Consider the following 8,790-nt stretch of genomic DNA (forward strand, 5'->3'; position numbering starts at 1 on the left):
CTATCCTCTTTGACCAATTCTAAATGGAGGCTACAACAACTTTCTTAGCTTACTTCCTGCTCATTGAAGTTTGAGGACCCACAGGTTAGTTACTTTAGTTCTCAAAGAGTTACAGGCTTTTCTAGTTCAGGCTCATGGCTTCTTTGGCAGTTACTATCCTTTCACTCTGTTTGCTTCCAGTCTGTTCTTGTGTGTGGACCATCTAGATGCTTATTAAAAATGCAGATTCCTATACTCCATTCAATCACAATCTCAAGAGGTGAGGTAGGAGGCAGGGTCTGGGGATATGCATTTTAACAAACTTGGTAAATAATTTTGGTTCTCTGTAAATTTGGGGAACTGCTGGACTACACTGAAGGTGATTCTTGAGGTAGGAGACCTTTTTGAGTTGTTAGAGGTAAAAAGATAGGGTCTGGAAACCTGAAATAATGTAGTGACAGAGCAGCTTAAAAATTAATAGATTACAGAAATATTTTGGTGGTAGAATCTACAAAAATTGGAAACATTACAGGTAGGAGATGTCAAAACAATAAAGGAATCAGGATGAACTTTCAAGTTTTGCATGGGATAGAGTGCATAGGAGTGCTCTTCGTCAAGGTAAAGATACAAAAGAAAGAGTTTCTCTTGTTGATTTGGAGCTATCTGTGGAGCATGGACAGGGAGGGGGTGTTAATTGAGGGTCATCAAGATGAGAAAGTAAAAGAAGAAAGTGGAGTTTGTAGTTTTTGAGGAGAGAGCATTTTAAACTGTTCTGTTCCAGTGCTATTCCTCTGAAGTCTGATTAGCTTACTACACTTTCTTCAAATCCTTAATGCTAAACAAGAACTCATTGTAGTCTTTTATGCACTGAAAAGTGATTATGGTCCTTTGAAACTTATGAGATTTCCTTGAATGTAAGATCTTCTATGATGTATCTGTGATATCTGTGGGGGAAAAAAAATGACTTCTGCTTGACAAGTTATTTTTGAGCATTAAATTATTCAATTTTATTCCATTAACTACAACTCAGAATCCTATTGACACTCAAAGGATATGTAATTCTGTCTCCGTCTACCTTGTCTGAGACCTTGAAAACATTACCTCTTTTCAGCACTTGGTGTTAACATACATAAATTAAAACTAGGAACATATTCAAGACAAAAATTCCCTAGCCTTGGAACTGATGTACATGTCAACTTCCTGGGCCTCTGCTTAGACAAAAGGAGAGATAGAATGTGTGGCTGCAGCAGAGTATGTAAAGTATCCACTACCCATGTCTTTGCTCACTATTTTTACTCTAAAAAATCAAGAATTTTGATATACCTAGCAATGATCTTCCAAAAGTATAGATTCACTCTGTTTTGCTCTGATATAAGACTTTTTGCAGAATTTCTCCATTTAATAAAGATAAAAAAGAAGGGGGAATTCAATAAGTGTGTGCATGCCATAGGAAGATAAAGCAAAAGTGCCCCTGGAGGATCTCTGAAATGACTCTGACAGTTGGAGCAGCGTGCTCTGGGGACATTTCAATATATCAGGTGTCTCCCAGGAGCACTAGATCAGCTTTTCTCTCCCAAGTGGGATCATTTTGCCTGACCAAAGTACTCTGACCTTTACGCCGCCCCACTGCCTTGTCATCCTTTCTGCCACCACTCCACTTCCCCTGGCCATGCTTCAGGACAACTCCCAAATTCTATAAGACACCTGTACTCTCATTCTAGAAAAAGTTAAATTAAAAATCAATTAAAAATATATAATATTAAAATACATATTTTTACTAATTTTTATCTCCTGAAAATGTATCCATTTAGATACATTTTCAAAGGTATTCTAATGTGTCTTCATATTTTTAAAATTTTTACATCCATTTCTATTATACATTGGGCAATTATGAGCTGTTCATTTATTGTGCACAAAGTTTTGTGTATGTTAAATAGGAAAGAAAAAATTAATATATATTTGGCTCAATATAAATCACATTTATAGAGTTTATTAGCATGAAACAAGCTTTACCTAGTTTGGTTTTGGTTATTGTTTTTTCTTTTTTGTTTATGTTTGTGTGACAGTAGAAAGGAATAGCTTCACAAAGGAGAGACAAGTATTTATTTACTTTTTGAGAACCTTAAGATCCACTTAAATCTGCCCTTTAACTGAGAGGCCCTGAAACCTGATCTGGTGGTTGAGATTTGAGAGACCCCTCTCAATTTCTAGCTCTGACATTCCCCACATGGAGCAGAGAGAATGTCCTGTTTTTACAACACATTCAGAACAAATAGCTTCAAGCTATATTGAATGGTCAGTAATCAGTAGAACACTGATTTGATTAAACATGATAAATCAGTGGAAAAATTCTTCCAGAGGAGCAATAGTATTGTCTTGTTGGGAATGATTTTATATGAGATAATCTCAATTCACCAATATTAAAGATACTTTCCTGGAACACAGGCCTCATTAATCTCCTAGAAATAAAATGCTACATTTTGAGTCAAAAAGGTATTCTTGTTGGTATAATACATATATACTTTTTATGTCCAAATGAAGTGCAAAAGATTTTAAAAGTGTTTGGAACAATAGAGGTTGTTGGAACATTTTATTAAACAAAATCAAATACTGAAAAAAAATCCATAGAGGCAGAGTTCATTGATGCAAAAGTTTTGATTGTTGTTAGGAGCTTTTTTTTTTTTTTTTTTTATAATTTTATTTATTTATTTATTTTTTCCCCCAAAGCCCAAGTAGATAGTTGTATGTCATAGCTGCACATCCTTCCAGTTGCTGTATGTGGCACGCGGCCTCGGCATGGTCAGAGAAGCGGTGCGTCGGTGCGTGCCCGGGATCCGAACCCCGGCCGCCAGCAGCGGAGGGTGCGCACTTAACCGCCAAGCCACGGGGCCGGCCCTGTTAGGAGCTTTTACAAATATTTCTTTGTTCTGCCTAGCAGATCTCAAATTTCCTAGTTTTTATAATAATAATATGCTTGACATACTATAGGGATACATTAGCAATTACTTATTATTTGTTTTCTTTTTTCAAAGAAAACATAGGCTGTTCAGATAGTAATTTTAGGAGATGTATTTGACCATGACCACTAAAATGACTTTTCTCGTCACTTTTTACTAATACTTATATTTCCTAGAGACATCCTAAATAAGTAAATAAGATGGTGTGTTCCTAATACATGAGCCAATTTAGCAGTCTACAGACTTCAGAGGGGTTTAAAAAAACCTGGTCTTTTTATTTGATCATCTGAAATTATGAAAAATAATTTTTTCTGTGAACCATGCTTCATTCCATATTTTTGTTTACAACCACACATATAATTAACATTACACAATTTATATTTGAGGATTTTTTGCACTTAACAAAGTCATATATTCACATCACGTGTGTGTATGAATTTGAGTTTTAAGAAATATTTTTTAAAGAGAAAGAAATAGTTCCAAATAGTTTCCTTAAAAATTATTGTTTTCTTTATTTGTCCATGAGGCCAAAAGGGTAATTTAAGAATATTATACTTTTTTTCATGTTAATAATCATTTGAATAAACTTCTGATGGAAGAGGCAAGCAAGGTGCTTTTTCTAGCCATATTCTTTAACAATGAACAAAGAAAATAGACATAGTCCTTTCCATATATCGTAGGCAAATAATTTTCCAAAAATACTTTGATTTCCTCCCGGTCACATGACTGCTGCTGCACAAGCAAGATGCTCTGGGCACAGACACCACTTGTTACTTAGGACTGTTCAGCCGAGCGGCTTAGGTCCTCTGGCTTGGTTAGGTATTTCTTCATGTGTGCGTTTTTTTCTGCCTTATCTCATTCTTTAAAGGTAAATATATTGAGCACCTGCTATGTGCCAGGTGCTGTGCCAAGTATTTTAAATATATTTTCTCTTGTAATTCTCACAGCAACACTGTTAATTTGGTGCTGTTCTCACAGTACAGACGAGGAATTTAAGGGTCAGTAAGTGACTGATCTGAGATCCAAACTTTTTTCAGTTCCTGAAAGCGAGGAACAAACAAGGTCTTAGAGGCTCTTGAGCATAAATATTTGGCAATAAATAATAATCAATGGATTAATTGATTTAATCTTTATTTTATTGCTATAATTACCCTCTCATAACATATTCCCCAGTACTATTGTCTTGATTTTACAATGCCGTACATATTTAAATAATCTAACTAATTTTTATACTCAACACTTATTTCGTGAATTCTCAGCCTGGGGCAGTATCACAGCACTGCTCCTCTCCAAACCATAGAAACGTGCGAGGTGGTTTTGGTTGTCAATAATTGAGGAGTACTTCTAGCATTTAGTGGGCGAGGGTCATGAGCAGTAAATATCCCACAATGCAGAGGAGACTTCCACACAACAAAGGAGTGTCCTGTCCAAAATGCCAACAATAATCTTTTGGAATAACACTGACAGGAAAAGAAGCACAAAATTCAAACAAATATTTGCACTGATGCCACCATCATTGTGATCTTACTGAGAATTATTTCATGCAATGTTTCTAAACTTGGGGTCTGATAAATTCATTAGTGGGTCAGGAAATCAATGTAATGTTTTGTGACTAAGACTTTTTTATTATTTATTTATTTATTTATTTATTTTTTGTTGAGGAAGATTTGCCCTGAGCTAATACCTGTGCCAGTATTCCTCTATTTTGTGTATGGGTCACCGCCACAGCATGGCTGCCGATGAGTGGTATAGGTCCGTGCCTGGGAACTGAACCCCGGGCTGCCAAAGTGGAACTTAACCACTAGGCCATGGGGCTGGACCTGACTAAGACTTTTTTTAAATAAAAAAGAATAGACAATATCAGATTATACTTCATATAGTTAGGGTAAGTATTATATAAATCTTTCGTTTCAGTATATATCTAGGTGCAAATATCTGTGTATACTGGATTACCGTGAAAAATTATTGCTGTCTGAGAATTGGCATTAAAAAAAAACTTTAAAAACCACTTTATTTGAAAGTAACCTGAATATTTTACCTTACCTATCTTGTTTTATAAAACCAATTCTCTTTAAATTTTTGAAACTTGAAAGTTCATAGACAAATAATTTTAAAAATAATTGGAAGCTAATATTCAAATGACTTTCTGTTAATGACAATACAATCTGAAATTGCAGGTGACGTAAATTCCCAAAATAGTGTTAACAAAAAGAAGTGACCTAGTATGTATGCCAGATATGGATTTTGTATTTCCAACATCTTTTCAACACATATTCAGTGAGGTTTGACATAACATTAGCATAATATTTTGAGCTTAGTATAATGTCAGCAAATATTTGTGGAATAAATAGATGAATGAATGAAATTGACTATAGAAATTAAATAATTCTTTAGTGTATTATAAATATTCTTTATTTAAACATAAAGCTCTTTACAACTCCATAAATATAATAAACAATGGAAAGTGGATTGCTATTTTCTTTTTCAATCCTATTAAAATATATGAACTTTTCATTTGTCAGTTAGTGATCATTTCATCTCTGTTTAAACAATTCCATATGTTGTTTTCTGAAACAAGTTCATTTTCATGAGTGAAGTGAAGCCATACATAGTATTTATTATAAATATTGCACAATGTATTAACCTTTGAGTATATAACTCCAATAATATTTCAACTTATATGCATTTTTCTTTATGAAACAATATTTGGGAAGGACATATATGTACCAGCTGTCAGAATTCCTACATTATGAGACAGTTAAAATTATCTCATAAACTATTCCCCCCAAAACTGCTGCTTCCATAATCCACCTGAAACCACTTTAGAGCCAACAGCTGAACTGCATTCTAGTTTCTGTGGAAAAAAAAATATATAGAAAGAAAATGAACTAAGTCCTTAATTATAAGTCTGTGATATATTTGTGGAATTGAAGAAATGTATGCCTTTGTGTGTAGTGATTAATGAAAAATTGATCAAAATTACAGCTATTTCTATATAATTTGTACCCTGGGAAAATTATTATTTTAAGAAATAACTATTTGTTATGCACAGACTTACCAAGAATTATATTTATTCTAGCTAGATTTATATTAGAATATTTATCTTCCAGAAAATATTTTATATCACAAAAGATGGCTTAAGTAAAAATTTAGAATTTTATGGCATTTGTGTGATTTTGCTCAGTCATTTTATGTCTTTCTTTTAGATAAGCAAAAAACATTTATAAGACTCTGATTCTTATTTTTAGATTGAATTTTCACCATTTTTCTTTTATTCAGAAGTTATTACAGAAGTCATATTTCTAGAATCGTATTTTAACTGGATATAAGTCCCTCACACTCCAGACTCATTCGTACACGCCTAATATATGTGGTTACTCATCTTCCAGAAATTGTTCAGTTGCTGATGAACAAGGATTCCATGCCCATTGTAGCATGTATGTTTTTTCATGCCTGCCCAGATCACCTTTTAGTAAAAAATAAACCTGGGTGGTTAGATTTGCACCACATACCGTTTTTCCTGGTTGTAACTGATTGGGCTGGGAGGTAAGCACCTGACTCAAAGACACTCATCCAACTACAGGTGAAAGGGATAATTCGTTTCTTTGTCAAGAATTTTAAATAAATCGGTGATGGACTCTGAAGTTGAATGGTAATGAAAATTTTTAGTTTGGTACTCTGGCAAAGGAAAACCAGGGGCAAGCTGAATTATGGGGATGAGAAACTATGAATTAGAAACTAAACAAAATGTGTTATTGTTTCCTGATCTTTCTGCATAAGACATGGCTGTACTTCCTGCAGTTTGTCCTCAAGTTGGTATCTTTTAATACCTTTCTATTATTGTTCTGTGTGAGTTTCAATTCTTTATAAGGAAAGAGCTTTGACACTCAGTATCTGTGGTAAGCTCTCTCACCACACAATCCTTTCACTGCATGCAGCACAGAGGATACATACGTATATTCCAGAAAGTGGATCCACTGGTTATAACCATTTGTGTCTATAGAAAAATAACACCATTGTAAAGATTTCTACAGGATGGGTTCATTCCTTGATTGCATGGGATTTAATAACTTCCAATTAGCAAGAAATTATGTTCCCAGTATTCAGATCTAGATGAGAAAAAACCTGGTCTACAGATTCCTTAGAATAAATTAGCCTGGAATAAAAGTACTTATTTGGACAATGCTATAGTCTGAATATATGTTCTCCCCCATTCATATGTTGAAAACCTAATGCCCAAGGTGATGTTATTAGGAGGTGGGGACTTTGGGAGGTGATTAGGTCATGAAGGCAGAGTGCTCATGAATGGGACAGAAAACCCCGTTCATAGCAACATTGACCTCTCTCCCAGATGACAATGGGCCTGCTCTGTAAATGGAAAGCTGGATTAATTTTTTTTTTTTTTTACCCATTCCATAACCAACATACTTGAGCTGCAATTGATTTTCTATGTATCTCTTAAGAAGCTCTTCTTCCCTCTTTCCTTCCATTCCCTGCCGAAGGGAGTTTGTTATAAGAGATTTCAAAAATTCTGGGACTAAAGAAGCATTTTACCCTGAATTTATTTAGTACAATAACTCTCTTTTCAGAAACAAATGCTGAGATTGCTAATTGCAGAATTAAGTCACTGGTGGGAGAAATGAGCATGACTAATTTCAGACATTTTCAGGCTGAGTGGATGTGTAATAGGTATTTGTCCTTTCTCTTACTAAGAATAATAAAAGCAGACACCTGTGTACTTAGGGTGTATATATAGTATATAGTATATCTATCTATCAATCTATCTATATATAGTCTATAGTATATATATAGTATATATATGGTCTATATATAGCCATACTATGTACCATAAGTATATATACCATAGCCACTACATATACCATAAGTATATATATATACACACACACACTATATAATATTACTAATAGTAATATTACTGTTACTATATATGGCATATGTACTTATGGTACATGTGGTGGGTACATCTTATTGAAATCCCACAAACCCTACCACAACTTGTTATAGTAGGTATTATTTTTATCCCAGTTTTACCACCAAGGAAACTGTGAAACTTCAAGAAATGATGTACTATTTTGAAAATGTCATACAGTTAGTAAGTGATGAACTGGGTCTTGAACGCAAGACTTTTGATTACAAAACTCAGATTCTTTTCATTCAATAACACTATCATCCTTTTAGAAAAACACTTCACAATATAATGATACCACGTACAGTTTCAAAACTCCTCTGTAGAATGACATCAAATTCATTTGTCTATCAGTTAATCAGAAGAAAATATATAGAAGAAGCAAAATCAAATATATTTTATTTATTTTATCCATATTTTTCTCACATCTGCATCCTTTCTCACAATTTCTCGTAAGACAAGAGAGCCTTTAATATTTCTCAATAAGCTACATTTTAAATATTTATATTTATGTGTAAGCATATTATGTACTATAAAGTGAGGTTAAATAGTCTTTTTGATTTAATTTTTCTATATTTATAGTGAAAAGTTTTTCTGCTTTTTCAAATTTTGTGCTTTGAAAATCTTCAAAATATAAAAAGTTTCTCTTTATTTCTTAACAATAAAAGGAACTTCTGAAGTTCTTTCAGATTAACGAAAAAGAAAAGAAATGTGCTGTGCAGTACAAGATGTAGCCAGTAGTTACATGACTACTTAAATGTAAAATAATTAAAATTAAATAAAATTTAATTTTCTTCACTCTCACTAGCCACATCTCAGGTGCTCAATACCCACTTGTGACTAGTGGCTGCCATATTGGACAGTACAGATATAGAACACTTCCTTCAAAGTGGAAAATTCAGTCAGAAAGCACTGGGACATAATCTT

The sequence above is a fragment of the Ceratotherium simum genome, chromosome 1, assembly GCF_057802395.1.
Source record: "Ceratotherium simum simum isolate JZ-2026a chromosome 1, ASM5780239v1, whole genome shotgun sequence".
NCBI classification, from domain to species: domain Eukaryota; kingdom Metazoa; phylum Chordata; class Mammalia; order Perissodactyla; family Rhinocerotidae; genus Ceratotherium; species Ceratotherium simum.